We start from the raw sequence: 18,663 nt of genomic DNA, 5'->3' as shown, positions 1-18,663 counted from the left end.
TCCCCTTCTCCTTATCAGATTTTCCTGAAGGTGGAAGAGGAGGGCCAGAACCACCTGATGCCATATTCCTTAAGGTGCAATGATGGAATTAAGAGTGTAAACATGATTCAATCAACAAGAGAAATATGTTGCAATGGTCATAATATAAACTACTAAAACTTAACCATGAACAGTAGTAGGAAAGATAAAAGAACAATCATAAAAATACTAAAACATGTTAAGAATATGAGAAATAAAAAATAACAATCAATAAAAGTGGAAATGATATGTTAGGTTGCAGAACTTTATAAACTATAATGAAGACTTTCATTTGTTGAGGAAAATGATATGTATCAACTGGTGTGTTTTTCGGGATCCTATTTTCACTACCTGTTTCGTTTCTGTTATGAATCAACTCTCCCAAACGCTTAAGCTTTTAAGTGAAGGCATAACAATGGTTTTTAATATATTAAATCTCTAAATCTTAATCCTTTATCCATGTTCCTTGTCTAATTTAATTTCTTAATAATTTAAGGATGAATAAACTTATGTAGAAATTGCATGCTAAGGAACACAAGGAATTCCAGTTTATTAAAGGAATTCACGAAAACCATCAAGATTAATGTGCAGTCACGACTCGTAGGTGTGTTGCAAAATATAAGCCTAAAAAGCCTACTACATTGGAATACTACATTTCTAAACTGGACAACATTATAAATGCAGCAAAAATAAATCAGGAACTCGCCCTAACTCTATTCAGTGCTAGAACTTTGAAATTCATCTTCATTATCATCTTCACCTTGTCCCTCTTCATTGTATTCTTCTGATTCAATTGTATCTTCATCCATTTTCCCTTGAAATGATGAAATATTATTGGGGTCCACTTCTTCAAGACGAGCTTCAACATCTTGTAATCGGACAACTTCTTCAACTTCAATGACGTCATTAACATGTGACATTTCCTCCACCTGGTATGGCACATCGACTTCTACATCATTAGAATCAATGCGACCTATAGCTTTCCGTATCTCCAGTGGATTAATCTAATATTGAACCAGATAAACTAATATTGAACCAGATATGCCAACTGGGCTAATTAGTTCAATAATCCAATAACAGCCTAAAACACAGTCTATATATACTAGTCTGTTACAGCTGTAGGAGGTTATAACTACCTCCTTTATTTATTTCTCCTAGTATAGACTTCTCCAGTGAACCTATCATATATCTAGAAACAACTGCTACATACTAGAAAGACCACTCAAGGTGACTTAGAGATTTTAACATGCATACAAGAACACAATATTTTTTTAGCACATGTTTCAACTAGTTACATGTCAAAATGGTTTCACATTTATTTCTTCTTCTATGTACCAATAGGATCAAAGAATGAAAACACAGTTTCCATCGAAAAATAGTTATGGTAATCTGATTAATATTTGTTTCTTGCTTCAACTGAACTGTTTTTTTTTATTTGTGGGCATTGCTTTTTCAATTTATATGAGGCAAGTCAATTGCATCCTTAACTTCTAACAGATTTGAGAACTATTTTCATTTTCATTTTCAGTGACAAAACAACATTGCGTGCTCTGAAGGCTAGTGATTGGCATATTGAAGGAGCATTTGATTTCTTTTATAGCCAACCCCAACTTAAAACATTTAGTGAGTAACAAGTTAATTAGGATACATAGTTGTTATTTTCAAAAGCAAGAATGTTTCCTCCATATTATTTGCTTTTGTTTTTATATAATTGCTTATATATAATTGCTTCTGTTTTTATTTGTCAAGTTACTTTGCAAATGTATGCTTATGCAACTGTACCTAAAATATAACGAGGGTTATTTAGTTCTTTAAATATTGATTTGTTGTATTAAAATTATTTAGCAAAACAATTAAACACATCAACCACTGTCTAGCATAATTTGTTTTTTCATTAACTATGTTTGGTTGTAGTTAAAGTGTTAGCTCCACATATGAGCTTTAAAAAAACGTTGTAGGTTGGCCAATAGCCTTGTATATTCAAAGCTTAAAGCAATATTGTACATAATGATGTACATGTACAAAAAAAATAGTAAGATAGAGACATGTAGAAAAGCATTGTAAGATAGAGAGAAGAGGAACTAAAAAGCCATTTGATAGGGCACGTGTCCTAATATAGAGACGTGTATTTAAGCATTGGCTAATTGTTTTGTAATCGATTTATGTAAAGAACATGGATCGTGCTCCACCAAATCGTTCATGGATGTATGATCGGTGTCATAGAGGAAGATGTGCTTTGAAAGAGTCCTTTATATTGGGTGTTGAAGAGTTTATAAGTAAAGCTTGTGACCAAGAACGTTATCGCAGAGATGGGGGTCTTCGATGTCCATGTTTAAAGTGCGATTGTACAAAGATTCTACACGAAAGAGTTGTCAAGGTTCACCTCTACAAGAACGGTTTCAAGCCTAATTTTTCATTTGGGAGGATCATGGGGAAAGAATGCCAGAAGATGATGTAGAGAATCATGAAAGTTGGATGGGTGTAGAGATGGAAGGTGGTCCAGTTAACCAATTTATGACAATGGAAGACATGGTGCATGATGCTCTTAGGCGAAATGAGTCATGCCAAGCATCTACTTCAGATAAAATTGAAGAGGCTCCGAATGAAGAAACACAGAGGTTTTATAATCGTTTGTTGGATGCAAACAATTCGTTGTATGAAGGAGCATCAGACTCCAAATTATCAATGTGTGTCAGGCTATTAGCTTGCAAGTCGAATTGGAATATTCCTAACCAATGCTTAGATTTTATTGCAAAAATGGTTATGGATGCAACACCCATCAAATCAGGTTTGCCTAAAACATACTACGATGCAAAAAAGTGTGTATCAAAGTTGGGATTACAATCGCAGAGGATTGATTGTTGCGTGGATGGTTGCATGCTCTTCTATGATAATGAATATGGTAAGAATGATGGCACGTTGGTTGAATGCAAATTTTGTGGAAAGCCAAGATATCAACCATGTAACACGGGAGCAACTACTACAAAACAAGTTCTTGTGAAATCAATGTTCTATTTGCCAATAATTCCCAGACTACAAAGAATGTATGCCTCAACACAAACTGTAGGACAAATGACATGTCACTATCAGAACAGGTTGACGAATGGTGTTCTACGTCATCCATGCGATGGAGAGGCTTGGAAGCACTTTCATGGAGTATATCCTGACTTTGGTATAGCGAGCCACGCAATGTACGACTCGGTTTATGCTCTGACGATTTTAACCCATATGTACATGCATCAAATATACCATATTCATGTTGGCTAGTTATTGTCACCCCTTACAATCTTCCTCCAGAAATCTGCATGTCTAAACCTTACATGTTCTTGACATGTCTCATTCCCGGGCCATTCAATCCAAAGGTTGGCATAACTGTGTACTTAGAGCCATTGATAGACGAATTGAAGAAGCTGTGGACGGGTGTGATAACATATGATATTTCAAGGAAACAAAACTTTATTTTGAGGGCCATGCTGATGTGGACAATTAATGATCTTCCTACTATGGTATGTTGTCTGGCTGGACCACTCATGGTAAACTGACATGTCCACATTGCATGGAGCATACAAAGGCTTTTAAATTATATCATGGGGCAAAAAATTCCTGGTTTGACTCCCATCGGAGGTTTTTACCGAAATGACCCTGCCTTTAGGAGGAATAGGAATGCTTTCAAGAAGGGGGAAGTGGAGATGGATGACGCACCTCCATATCTGACGGGAGAAGAAGTTTGGAATAGAATCGATGGTTATCCTAAAATAACTGAAAATGGTGCACCAAGAATTGATGGATACGGTGAGTAGCATAATTGGACGAAAAGAATCATCTTTTGGGATCTACCCTATTGGAAGGATAATTTGTTAAGGCAAAATCTTGATTTCATGCACATTGAAAAAAATTTCTTTGAAAACATCTTCAATACTGTGATGAATGTTGTGGGGAAGACAAAGACAATGAAAAGGCCCGAATGGATTTAGCTTTGTATTGTAGACAAAAAGATTTGGAGCTAAAAAGTCATAGCAATGGAAACATGTACAAGCCAAGCAAATTATACACTTTCAGCAGACCAAACAAAACAAGTCTGTCATTAGGTAAAACATCTTAGGATGCCTGACGGATATTCTTCTAACTTGTCAAGGTGTGTTGATGTGAATAGGGGAAAGTTGATTGGAATGAAAAGCCATGACTGTCATGTGTTTATGGAATGCTTACTTCCTATAGGCTTTAGTTCTTTACCGGCTCATGTTCTCAATCCCATTACAAAGATAAGTCATTTCTTCAGAGATTTGTGTTCTACAACATTGAACGAGGATGACCTAGTGAAGATGGAAGAAAACATTTCAATCATCCTGTGCAAGATGGAGAGAATATTTCCTCCCTCATTCTTTGATTCTATGGAACATCTCTCAATCCATCTTCCATATGAGGCAAGACTTGGTGGACCAGTCATTTATAGGTGGATGTACCCGTTTGAAAGGTGACAATCTGACATTTTATTGTTCAATTTACTTGGCATAATTAAAAAATCCTAACGTGTCAGTTTCGTAATTGTAGGTTCATGGGTTATGCAAAACGTTCGGTTAAGAATAAAGTAAGGGTTGAAGGATCTATTTGCGCATCATACTTGCACAGAGAGACAACTCATTTTTGTTCCCACTATTTCAAAAACTTCATGTTAACACCAAAAAGCAGTAGAAATGAAGTAGACACTGAAACAGAAAGCCTTATGACAACTTTATCAGTGTTTGACCAACCTGGTTGTCATTCTGGGAGGGAATCAACTCATTGGTTAAGTGATGAAGAATTGAGATCAGCTCATGTTCATGTTTTGATCAATTGCAATGAAGTTCAACCTTACCTTGAGTAAGCCTCCAAAATCAATTATATTTCCCAAATATTTCATTTCATATATTTAATTGTCTTTGATCCAATGTCGCCATATATGTAGACAACTCATTCTTACATACCTATCAACTATCTGAGTCAAATAGTTCAACATACATACATGCTAATTTCCCATTGTGGTTCAGGCAAAAAGTACGACTTCCAAACATTATTACACATTCATTTCTTCCTTAATTTTGTAATCATTATATTATTGAATAGGTTCATATCGTTTATGGTTGTAAGTTCATGATGATCCTTTATGTGTGAGGAACCAACATCTTAGAGATTTATCACTTGATCCTTTAAGGTGTGTAAAGGAATGACACACATTCTTTGCTAATGGATACAAATTTCATACCCATGCAAGGAGCCAGGGCAAGAAGACAATAAGTAGTGGGGTTCATGTTAAAGGGCTAACAGAAGGAGGTCAAGATGATTTCTATGGTGTCATTAAACACATCTATAAGTTGGGGTTTAATCCTTTTCGACATCCCTATTTATGTACGAATGTCTCAGATGGGTCCTCGTTTTCTAAAGTGTATCAAAATGGTCCTTAATTTTGAAAATTGATATCAATTGAGTCCTTTCCGTTAAGTTGGCTGGACGGCGTTAAAAAAATTGATGAGTGGATGCTGAGATGACGAACGAACGCTCGTCCACCAGCGAACGAACGCTCGTCGACCACCGAACGAACGGTCGTCCAGTGTGGAACGAACGGTCGTCCAGCAGTAAGAGGTCGACGAGCGTTCGTTCTCTGGTGGACGAGCGTTCGTTCGCTGGTGGACGAGTGTTCGTTCGTTGGTGGACGAGCGTTCGTTCGCTGGTGGACGAGCGTTCGTTCGTCATCTCAGCATCCACTCATCAATTCTTTTAACGCCGTCCAGCCAACTTAACGGAAAGGACTCAATTGATATCAATTTTCAAAATTAAGGACCATTTTGATACACTTTAAAAAACGAGGACCCATCTGAGACATTCGTACATAAATAGGGATGTCGAAAAGGATTAAACCATAAGTTGGAATACAATTCAACAACCACTGAAAAGAAAATTATATTATTTTATTGCGATTGGTTTGATCCATCGAGGGTAGGTACAAGGGTGGATTCAAAGTATGGCATTATGGATATTTGAATGGATAAAATATATGTGTTGTTTGACAACAATCATCATCAACCTCTCGGTCAAGTATAGTCAAATAAAACAACAACCAGCTGTAGCAATCATCATCATCCTCTCAGCCAAACACAAGTAAATAAAAGAGCAACCAAAACCTATGGAGAAGGATAACACATACAATTTCAAACAACTTGGTGCTCACTGATTCACTACCAGCCAACTGCACAAAGTCAGGAAAGACACTGACCACTTAAACATATAACAAATGGACCTACATTAAACATTTTAACCTCAAGCCACCTCCCACACTAACTGGACAAATTCAACGATGCAACAACATGCCTAAAACCCTGACCACATTGGACCACTACAGTGCTAAATTGGATAGTATTGAAAGCTACAAGAACAAGCAACAAATTCTCATCATGTTGGACCATTCTACTGGTAACTAGCACAAGCTATAAAAGTTGTAGAAAACACCCCTGCACCACTCACCATAATGGATAATTATGGTGCCAAACTGGACAGTCAAAGCTGCAGAAACAACCCCTGGAATACTCATTATATCCTACCTTAACACTCCACTCAACTCACGACTTATTCACAAGACAATGCACCTGACTCTCACACACTCAAAAATCATTAACAGACTGGACAACACTACACTTGAGACCAATATCAAAATCAGTGCAAGCTACACCCAAAACAAAGAACTGCCCTTAAAACTCTCTCATCCAGCCATAACCAATGGCTAACAAAGCAATCTACACCAGAAAAGTAACTTTATTTTGGTGGTTTCACACTCAATTTCGCATAAAAGTGGTTCAAACTCGCTACTGACCTTTTAGAAAACTTTGTTTAGTGATTTTAAATGTGTCAAAACTCTTAAATGAGTTAAAAACCACTTGCAACACATATTCACTACTTCATTTTCAATTCTAACTCAAAATGTGATGGTATAGACGACAATTCTGCACTTAGGCAAAAATATCACTAATTGAACTTTGCTAGCATCCTTTAGACATTATTTTAGACTTATTGAAACTGTCAAACAACTTAAGGAAGTATAAGAAAAGAGAGGTTAGGTCTATTGGTTTTAGAAAAATATGGGAGAGAGATGGAGAAGAAAGAAAATGGTGTAAAGGGTAGTGGTGAAGGTTCTATTTACAATGAAAAGACTTTTACTTGTTGCATGTACAAAAATATGATAACCTATATTGTGGACCATAAAACCATACATACTTTAGAAGGGTGTACACACAACCATGAAAAGCGCGGTCCACTAACGTCACAAGTATGAAAAGAATGCCACATGCTTTCAACCAAATTAAACAGTAGATAGTGACCGGGACACTTTCCTACTACCTTCCGTGTCGTTTTCTTAGACAACACTATCATGAGGTCAAATTCTAATATTTTTCCAATATCTTAACATCTTCTATCTCAATTCTATTACAGATTCATTTACAAAATTTTAATTATACATGGGATTAGATTTAATCATGTAAAAACGTACTCTCAAGTTTAATCACATATATATGTAAAATAATTATTGATAAAGATAAAATTTTTTGTGGTCTATCAATTATATTTAATAGAGCTAAAATACTTAATATGAAATTAGCAATATTTAGTGTATTATTGGTCCAGCGATAGCTACTGTCCATTTATCATACTAGCAATATTGCAAAAAGAAAAGAAAATGTCAAGTCTTTGATCGAAAAAGATGAAAGTGTTATGGTGTCAGGCCTCAGAGAAAAAAAAAAAAAAAAAAAAAAAAAAAAAAAAAAAAAAAAAAAAAAAACGTGGCAGTCTGAGAGCGCGCCACCTCAGCGACACACGTGGAGACAGCAGCGTCTGTCGGATGCCAGGGTGTGAACGTGCGTCCGATGGTAGTGGAAAACACGTGGCAACCTCAGAGTGGACGACCGTCCAGCATGGCCGACAGGAGCGTGGTGGAGTGCTCTGGCAGCATGGGAATGTGTCTGCCAAAGTGGGAACGTGCGCTGGCTGCCAGACTGGACGTGCACTGGAAAGGGGGTGGGAACAAATCTGAGATCTGAATTTATTCCCCACTCCCACTGCACGCCCCTTCTTTCCTTCATTTTCGGAGAAATTCTTTCTCTCCTCCTTCTCTCTAAACTCTCTACACCCTCTCTCTAAGACACACCACCGTTTCATCCCCTCCAATTCTGTATTCCAGCACCGTAGAAGGACGTACGGTGTCAAGGGCTCCCAGGGGAAACGTTCGTCTGGAGAAATTGAACTGGTAAGTTCGTCCTTCCCCTCTGTCGTTCGTCTTACTGGTATGCAAAAACCAGTTTTGTGTGCGTACGTTGATCACCATTCTTAACGAGGGGTAGATCTGATGGTGTCTGGGGTTCGTTCATTGTAGCTTGATTTAGCGAGCGTTGACGAGCGGGGGATTTGTAGTGGAAAGGAGAAATTGTGTCCGTTGTGGACGTTCGGTCATTTCCAGGTAAGGGAAGCTTATTTAATTTAACTGGTTTGTTGTATGTGTGTGAACGTTCGTTGTTAACTGCATGAGTTTGATGCGTGATGTTACTATCATTTTGTTGTCTGAACGTTCGTTATTTGATTGGGTATAATGCATGATTTTTTTATATGACTGAAATACATGAACGTTCGTTATTTTGGGTGAAGTGAGAAATATGAATTTATATGATGTGGATCGTATGAAATGTGAAAATTAATGATGATATGCACGAACGTAACTATGATATTGTATGATGAGAAGTGAACTGGAAAATGAATGAATATTGATTAAGAACCTCCATATGATCCTGTGCGTTCGTTGCTGAACGGTCCTTGACCGTTCGGTCTCCCTGATAAATTAGCAGAAGTGGGATTCGTTCATTTGGAAAGATCCCTTGTTGAGGACGAGCGTCCTCGTGTCTAAAGTCCATGCTTGAGCGTTCGGCCAAGCACTGTTGTATCTGAGTACTATTTGACAAATTCCCTGTTTTTACTTCTATTGATAATATGCGTTCGTTCTGGACGGTCATTGACCGTTCGGTTGTCATTTGGATAAAGTTCTGGCTCAAGACGAGCGTCCTCGTATTGTGATACTTTGCTTGAGCGTTCGGCCAAGCACTGTTGTAACTAGTATTCTTGATAAACTCATGTCTGTTCCATGTATATGTGTAATAGTGTATTTTACCGTTCGTAAACACTTATTCAAAAGTCCCTTAGCATATTTACCAATTCTGTTACTTTAAGTTATTAAACGTTCGGTCTCACATATGACGTTCGTACATAGGAGTGTTCGGTCTTATACCGAACGCTCGTCCTAATTGTTGTTCAGTCTTATACTGAACGCTCGTTCAGTTTGGTGTTCTGTTCATAATAAACGCTCGCTCTAATTGGTGCCCGGTCTCATACTGACCGTTCGTCCTAATGGTTCTCTGTTTTGAAGTGAGCGTTCGTCCTAAAATGGGGCTTAGTCTTATACTGAGCGCCCGCTCTAAATGATTTTCGGTTTTAAATGAAGAAGCGTTCGTCCAACTTAGTATTTGCTACGTTCGGTCATTGACTGGAAGTGAATTCCAGATTGAGAAGTCTTATAAACGTTCCCTTGAGTCATGAAACGATCGCGTTTGATGTATTCGGCCTAGGGCCTCTACACTTAAATTATTCCTAGAATATTCACGAGCGCCATTTCATTAAACTGATAACGTTCGTCCAGTGAATTCTACCATTCGTAACTGTAACTCTGCCGTTCGTATTTTGAATCGAACGAGCGTCCTTCGGTCTCGTTTCCAGCGTTCGTCCTCGGCCTTATTGGGGACAGAACGTTCGGTTTTTATGATCTACAAAGGAATGATGAAAATGATTATGGAATGATAAATAGTGAAGGATGAACAGCATATGAGATGAAATGAAAGTATGAATACATGATGAAAAGTGAATGATGAACAATATATGAGATGAAAGTAAAATGTTGAACGAGCGTTTCAGGTAGGAACGACTCATGAATGAATTATGAGAATTTGTAAAGTATGACCGTGGCCAGACTTAGCAGGCGATTCGATCCTGATATTCCGTGACTACTACGTCTTCACATAGAGGGGGTATGTCATGCGTGGGAATGGCAGGAGGTCCCCGTCACATAACTGTAATTTGGGCGGAACCGTCACATAACTGTAATTTGGACGGAATGGACTAACCTCGGGTGGCAACTGATGAGAATGCCAGTTACCACACCACCCGGGTGCGCGAACGTCGTAGCTACACGGGAAATCATACAGTCCGGACAGTCAGTCGTGTGTTGAGTCTTCTGTTATGCGTGCGTTGAAATGTACATGTATGATGAATTGTTTAATTGAAATTGTATGTTGATGCATGAGTTAAATTACATAAGCTTACCCTTGCGTTTTTCCTTGTGTTGTCTCGTTTTGTACGTCCGTCTTGTCATTGCAATGATCATCCGTATGGATGTGAGCAGAAGGAGACAAGAGTTTGGAAGAGGCGCTGAACGAAGAGAACTTGGTTGAAGTCGAAGTGAAGACTGAGCAGTGAGACGCTCGGCCAGTAGTATTGGTGCTTATTAGAGTGGTCGTCCGACCTATTCATTAGTTCCATTTGAGTTTTAGACCGTTCGGTATTTGTCCCGTGTAAACCGTTCGGTCAGGGTGATATTGTACGTTCGGTTTTTTTATTTGTAACTCTTGATGTAAAACGTGCGGCTTGGCACGTTCGTTCGTTTGTTGTAATTGTACTCAAGGACGTTCGTCCTTGAGCGTTCGTTCATTTTCATTTTAGTTGGAAAACTGTTTTGAATTATTATTAAATGTGATTTTTCAATTATATGGTTTATTACTGTATTTTTGGGATGTCACATTAGTGGTATCAGAGCAGTTTCGTTCTTTTAAGGACATTGTAGGTTGTGAGTGCACCATGCATGTTTTGCTGTGTGCTCGACGTACTTTTATTGAGCATTTTAGACTCTTTGAACTTATCTAACGTTCGTTTTCTCTGCTTCTCAGAGAGAACTAATGGCACCAAGACTTCCTCCTCCTCCACCACAGACCAATGAGCATGATGTGCCCAACAACACCAGGATGTTGGAATCAGTGATCGAAAAGCTACAAGAGCAGAATGCTATTTTGATGCAGCAGAACGCGGCTGCCTTACAGAGTTTGGAGGCTGCTCGCGCAAATTCTGAAGCGACCCAAAGGCAACTGATGGAGATCATTGCGACCACTAGGGGCACACCCGGGGCGTCTGCTTCAAACGCTAATCATCAGACCGAGTGGAGTTTGGAGAACTTCCTGCAGCATCGTCCGGCAAAGTTTAATGGGAAGTGCCTTCCTGATGAGGCAGACCAGTGGCTGCGTGACATGGAGCAGATCTACAACGCCAAGAGATGTCCGGACGACAACAGGTTGGCGTTCACTGAATATCTGCTGACTGGAGAGGCCAGTCACTGGTGGGCAAGCATTAAGATGATACTAACGGAAGCTCAAAGCCCTATTTCCTGGGAAGTCTTCAAGGACAAATTTTATGAGGAGTACTTCCCTGACAGTGTTCGTTTCGCCAAGGAAGTGGAATTTCTGCAATTGGTGCAAGGTGGTATGTCCGTTGCTGAGTACACCAATAAGTTCAAGCATCTGGTTCGTTTTAATACGATGGCAACCAGTGAAGAATGGCAGTGTCGGAAATTTGAGAACGGGCTGAGGGGTAATCTGAAAGTGCTATTATCCAGCCTATGCATTAGGTCTTTTCCTGCAATAGTTGAGAGGGCCAAGGTATTAGAAAAGAATGTGGCCGAAGCAAAGCAACAAAAGAAACAGCAGCAAGCAGCTAAGGGGTCGGTCATGTCCAAACCAAATTTGAACCGAAATCGGGTACCTTACGCTCGCCCAGTACAGCCACCGAATTCAAGTGGGTCTCAAGCTTTGATTGTTGCCGGACAGTCTGGGCAACAAGGGACGGTCAGGTGTTTTCAATGTGGAGGACCCCATTTCAAGTCAGTCTGTCCTCAGTTAACTGGAAGGAAGTATTGCAACCGTTGTAGAAGAAGTGGTCACTGGGAAAGCGAGTGTTATATGGGCGGACGGGCGGAAATGAAACCGCCAAATGCTGGGAGAATGCAACAAGAAAGGGGTGGACGAACGCAGGCTGTTGGTAGAGTGTATGCGATCACGGGCGCCGAAGCTGCCACTTCAGGTACGTTCGTAACCAGTATCTGTTTATTAATTGGAAATCCATGTTGTGTGTTGTATGATTCGGGGGCGACACACTCCTTCATTTCGAAGGCGTGCGTTGGGGAATTGGGTATAGTCGAACGCGAGATGCAGTTCGACTTGGTAGTGTCAACCCCAGCGGTTGGTGAGGTTAGGATGTCTACAATATGCTTCAAATGTCCTATCGAGAGTGAAGGGCATAGTTATAAGGTGAACCTCATCTATCTACCCTTAAAGGAATTAGAAGTGATCTTAGGAGTGGATTAGCTGACCGTCAATCGCGTTCTCATTGACTGTGGGGCAAAAGAATTGGTGTCCCCGGACGAGTATGAAGTAGAGCTATCCGTGACGCTCTGTCAACTAAAAGAAGACATCATGGATGGCGCCAGTTGTTTTCTGATCACGACTTGGTCGACCGGATCAGAATGAAGCAGCGAGAGGATGAAGGGCTAGTGAAGATCTTGAACGCACTTGATACATATCAAGCCAAGGAATTCAACACTGGAACGGACGGTCCCTTACGCTACATGGGTAGGACGTGCGTTCCAAATGATGACGAACCTGGCTAAGCTTTACATCAAGGAAATTGTTCGTCTACGTGGAGTTCCATCCAGCATTGTTTCAGACCAAAACACAAGATTTACCTCTCGGTTTTGGAAATCGTTTCAAAGCGAGCTCGGTAGCAAACTTCAAATGAGTTCGGCCTATCATCCCCAGACGGACGGTCAGTCCGAGAGAACCATCTGGACGCCTGAAGACTTATTGAAGACGTGTGCCCTAGATCACATGGGCGTCTGGGATGAAGTTTTACCTTTAGTGGATTTCACCTACAGTAGTAGCTTCCAAGCCAGTATAGGAATGGCTCCCTTTGAAGCTCTGTATGGGAGAAAGTGTCGAACGCCTTGGTGTTGGTTACAGGAAGGAGAAAAGGTCTTAACTGGACCAGAGCTCATTCAGCAGATGACTGAGAAGGTGAAATTGATCCAAGAAAGGCTGAAGGCATCTCGGAGCGGACAGAAGTCATACGCTGATAAAAGAAGAAGGCCGTTAGAGTTCGATGCAGGAGATCATGTCTTCCTTAGACCACATCCGACCACTGGAGTTGGGAGAGCCATTCGACCCAAGAAGTTGTCTCCCAAGTTTATCGGACCTTATCAAATCTTGAGGAAGATCGGACCGGTTGCGTACCAGTTATCCTTGCCGCCTCAGTTATCCAACTTGCATCCAGTTTTCCACGTTTCTCAACTCCGGAAGTACGTATCCGATCCATCGCACATACTGGAGTTGGAAGACATTCGTCTTCGTCAACACCGTACACTAGAAATGCAACCCGTTAGAGTTGAAGATAGCAACACCAGGTACTACAAGAATAAATCTGTCAGATTGGTGAAAGTCGTCTGGGATGAAAAGACGGGCGACTCTACATGGGAAGTGGAGGATGCCATGAAGGACTTGTATCCTCATCTCTTTGAGAGCACGTCTTAATTTTCGAGGACGAAAATTTTTGTAGTTGGGGGGAATGTCAGGCCTCAGAAAAAAAAAAAAAAAAAAAAAAAAAAAAAAAAAAAAAAAAAAAAAAAAAACGTGGCAGTCTGAGAGCGCGCCACCTCAGCGACACACGTGGAGACAGCAGCGTCTGTCGGATGCCAGGGTGTGAACGTGCGTCCGATGGTAGTGGAAAACACGTGGCAACCTCAGAGTGGACGACCGTCCAGCATGGCCGACAGGAGCGTGGTGGAGTGCTCTGGCAGCATGGGAATGTGTCTGCCAAAGTGGGAACGTGCGCTGGCTGCCAGACTGGACGTGCACTGGAAAGGGGGTGGGAACAAATCTGAGATCTGAATTTATTCCCCACTCCCACTGCACGCCCCTTCTTTCCTTCATTTTCGGAGAAATTCTTTCTCTCCTCCTTCTCTCTAAACTCTCTACACCCTCTCTCTAAGACACACCACCGTTTCATCCCCTCCAATTCTGTATTCCAGCACCGTAGAAGGACGTACGGTGTCAAGGGCTCCCAGGGGAAACGTTCGTCTGGAGAAATTGAACTGGTAAGTTCGTCCTTCCCCTCTGTCGTTCGTCTTACTGGTATGCAAAAACCAGTTTTGTGTGCGTACGTTGATCACCATTCTTAACGAGGGGTAGATCTGATGGTGTCTGGGGTTCGTTCATTGTAGCTTGATTTAGCGAGCGTTGACGAGCGGGGGATTTGTAGTGGAAAGGAGAAATTGTGTCCGTTGTGGACGTTCGGTCATTTCCAGGTAAGGGAAGCTTATTTAATTTAACTGGTTTGTTGTATGTGTGTGAACGTTCGTTGTTAACTGCATGAGTTTGATGCGTGATGTTACTATCATTTTGTTGTCTGAACGTTCGTTATTTGATTGGGTATAATGCATGATTTTTTTATATGACTGAAATACATGAACGTTCGTTATTTTGGGTGAAGTGAGAAATATGAATTTATATGATGTGGATCGTATGAAATGTGAAAATTAATGATGATATGCACGAACGTAACTATGATATTGTATGATGAGAAGTGAACTGGAAAATGAATGAATATTGATTAAGAACCTCCATATGATCCTGTGCGTTCGTTGCTGAACGGTCCTTGACCGTTCGGTCTCCCTGATAAATTAGCAGAAGTGGGATTCGTTCATTTGGAAAGATCCCTTGTTGAGGACGAGCGTCCTCGTGTCTAAAGTCCATGCTTGAGCGTTCGGCCAAGCACTGTTGTATCTGAGTACTATTTGACAAATTCCCTGTTTTTACTTCTATTGATAATATGCGTTCGTTCTGGACGGTCATTGACCGTTCGGTTGTCATTTGGATAAAGTTCTGGCTCAAGACGAGCGTCCTCGTATTGTGATACTTTGCTTGAGCGTTCGGCCAAGCACTGTTGTAACTAGTATTCTTGATAAACTCATGTCTGTTGCATGTATATGTGTAATAGTGTATTTTACCGTTCGTAAACACTTATTCAAAAGTCCCTTAGCATATTTACCAATTCTGTTACTTTAAGTTATTAAACGTTCGGTCTCACATATGACGTTCGTACATAGGAGTGTTCGGTCTTATACCGAACGCTCGTCCTAATTGTTGTTCAGTCTTATACTGAACGCTCGTTCAGTTTGGTGTTCTGTTCATAATAAACGCTCGCTCTAATTGGTGCCCGGTCTCATACTGACCGTTCGTCCTAATGGTTCTCTGTTTTGAAGTGAGCGTTCGTCCTAAAATGGGGCTTAGTCTTATACTGAGCGCCCGCTCTAAATGATTTTCGGTTTTAAATGAAGAAGCGTTCGTCCAACTTAGTATTTGCTACGTTCGGTCATTGACTGGAAGTGAATTCCAGATTGAGAAGTCTTATAAACGTTCCCTTGAGTCATGAAACGATCGCGTTTGATGTATTCGGCCTAGGGCCTCTACACTTAAATTATTCCTAGAATATTCACGAGCGCCATTTCATTAAACTGATAACGTTCGTCCAGTGAATTCTACCATTCGTAACTGTAACTCTGCCGTTCGTATTTTGAATCGAACGAGCGTCCTTCGGTCTCGTTTCCAGCGTTCGTCCTCGGCCTTATTGGGGACAGAACGTTCGGTTTTTATGATCTACAAAGGAATGATGAAAATGATTATGGAATGATAAATAGTGAAGGATGAACAGCATATGAGATGAAATGAAAGTATGAATACATGATGAAAAGTGAATGATGAACAATATATGAGATGAAAGTAAAATGTTGAACGAGCGTTTCAGGTAGGAACGACTCATGAATGAATTATGAGAATTTGTAAAGTATGACCGTGGCCAGACTTAGCAGGCGATTCGATCCTGATATTCCGTGACTACTCGTCTTCACATAGAGGGGGTATGTCATGCGTGGGAATGGCAGGAGGTCCCCGTCACATAACTGTAATTTGGGCGGAACCGTCACATAACTGTAATTTGGACGGAATGGACTAACCTCGGGTGGCAACTGATGAGAATGCCAGTTACCACACCACCCGGGTGCGCGAACGTCGTAGCTACACGGGAAATCATACAGTCCGGACAGTCAGTCGTGTGTTGAGTCTTCTGTTATGCGTGCGTTGAAATGTACATGTATGATGAATTGTTTAATTGAAATTGTATGTTGATGCATGAGTTAAATTACATAAGCTTACCCTTGCGTTTTTCCTTGTGTTGTCTCGTTTTGTACGTCCGTCTTGTCATTGCAATGATCATCCGTATGGATGTGAGCAGAAGGAGACAAGCGTTTGGAAGAGGCGCTGAACGAAGAGAACTTGGTTGAAGTCGAAGTGAAGACTGAGCAGTGAGACGCTCGGCCAGTAGTATTGGTGCTTATTAGAGTGGTCGTCCGACCTATTCATTAGTTCCATTTGAGTTTTAGACCGTTCGGTATTTGTCCCGTGTAAACCGTTCGGTCAGGGTGATATTGTACGTTCGGTTTTTTTATTTGTAACTCTTGATGTAAAACGTGCGGCTTGGCACGTTCGTTCGTTTGTTGTAATTGTACTCAAGGACGTTCGTCCTTGAGCGTTCGTTCATTTTCATTTTAGTTGGAAAACTGTTTTGAATTATTATTAAATGTGATTTTTCAATTATATGGTTTATTACTGTATTTTTGGGATGTCACATATGGCATATAGTATAGCTTCATTTGGTTGGTTGGTTCTTGACAGATTTTTGTGTTGAGTAATCAACAAGTGACATGCAACATGGTATCAAAATACTAAATCACTTTAATTAATCTCTTAATGAAATATAGATATATATACAAGAATCAGGGTTATGGTCAAAATATGCGGACTTCAAAAATGATTTTGTAAGATATAAGTTTAGGATATTTTTTATATTAAGAAGAACAAGCACCAAGGATCTTGAGCGAGACTTTTCCTAGTTTCTAACATGTGGGAGTGGGGTGTTGAAAGGTGGTGATAATGCCACCAGGGTCTGTGGTATGGGATTCACCAAAGGCAGAAAGAGTGTGCTTTGACTTAAATCAACCTTACCCTCAGACTTTCCATAATTTTGAAATATATATTGATAGAATAATCAATTGTTTCATACTACCTATTAATAATTAAACAAATATAATATGATTTACACTAATGTAAGGTTGAGAGAGGACATACAATAATTCCCTATAGACCCAACACAGATTGAACAAGATTTGGAAACCTAATTAATCAAACAAACAATGATTAAAAACTCATAACAGAAGACATTAAAGGATAACGATGAACAACACGTGAATTGAAGAAAACTCATAACAGCCATACAGATCAACACAATACTGAATCAAACAAAGACAGAATTGTAATAGTCCAAAGGAACTCACTCACCTTTGCTTCCTTCACTAAGGGCCTTCACAACTCCAGATGGTATATGTCTCCGTCCTTAATACCAGTAAGAATCTTCTTAAACCGCCACACACTAGCCTCAATGGATGCTTCCTAACACTCTAACCACGGCTTGGGAGCCGAACCACAAATGTGTCAAATAAAAAAAAATAAGATTAGGGTTCGCCATTTTCACTATTTAAGGATTTCATCGATTGCTCAACATTAGGATTTACTTACCAGATGAAGGTACTCTTTCAGCACCGAACCGAACCCAACAATGACGCCCAACAACAGTGTTTGATGAAGGAGATAGCTTGAGAGATAGAGAGAGGACGAAGAACCAAAGCGCCATGGACAACGAAATTGGAGAGGGCTCGAGATAGGGACAACCAGATGCAAGAGGGCTCGAGACAGGGACAACCACAGCTCCAGCCTTGGACAGAGAAAGCAATCAAAAGAATAAGCTCGAAGCTTTGAAATCGTGATGGTGAAATGATCAAAATGCAGTTGCCACACTGGAACTCAGTTGTGAGAGGAAAATGGACAAAAGCAATCTCGTGATTGGGAGAATCGAAGGAGAAGCAAGAGGGAGCATTTTAGGTTTTCTGGAGAAAGAGTTTTGTCGAGAAAGAAAGGGGGAAACATTTTGAGAGAGATGCACAATTTAGCATTTTAGGCACAATTTCAAAATTTTTTTAATTATTTTTTCCTTATATCCGTATGTATTATCAGCCGGTAAGATTTTATCCCCTTTCATATGGACAATACATACGATTTATCCTTGGGAAGCTTCGCGCTCAAAGATGCCAACCTTACATAGGGACCTTATATGCGGAAATTCCGTATGTAAATATTTTCTCTCACTATATATAGAATTTTTCGTATGTAGCTCATCTGTATATAATATTATATACGGATCTGAATCCGTATACATTGATCCGCAAATAACTGGCTATTTTCTTGTAGTGGATGTCATTCACGACCATGATAATAATTTTCAAAGAAAGTTTTCTTGTAAAATACCTTCTTCTTTAACAAAAATAAAACACGTTAAAAAAACAAATAGTGAAAAAACTTGTAGTGAATGAAG

General features: G+C 40.1%; 1 long non-coding RNA gene across 1 annotated transcript; it reads right to left on the bottom strand.

Annotated features, from left to right (window-relative positions):
- Positions 1-622: 622 nt before the first annotated feature.
- On the bottom strand, positions 623-18,000 carry LOC148192408 (uncharacterized). The gene is made up of 3 exons (XR_015781864.1): positions 17,811-18,000; positions 17,574-17,702; positions 623-947 (listed from the first exon to the last, which is right to left on the bottom strand). It is a non-coding gene; the product is annotated as an uncharacterized LOC148192408 (long non-coding RNA).
- Positions 18,001-18,663: the final 663 nt, after the last annotated feature.

Source organism: Vigna umbellata, chromosome 9 (genome assembly GCF_029865625.1).
Source record: "Vigna umbellata cultivar VRB3 chromosome 9, Vumbellata_1.0, whole genome shotgun sequence".
NCBI classification, from domain to species: domain Eukaryota; kingdom Viridiplantae; phylum Streptophyta; class Magnoliopsida; order Fabales; family Fabaceae; genus Vigna; species Vigna umbellata.
Note: the sequence above shows the minus strand (reverse complement) of the source record. Positions and strands in the feature narration are given on the sequence as shown.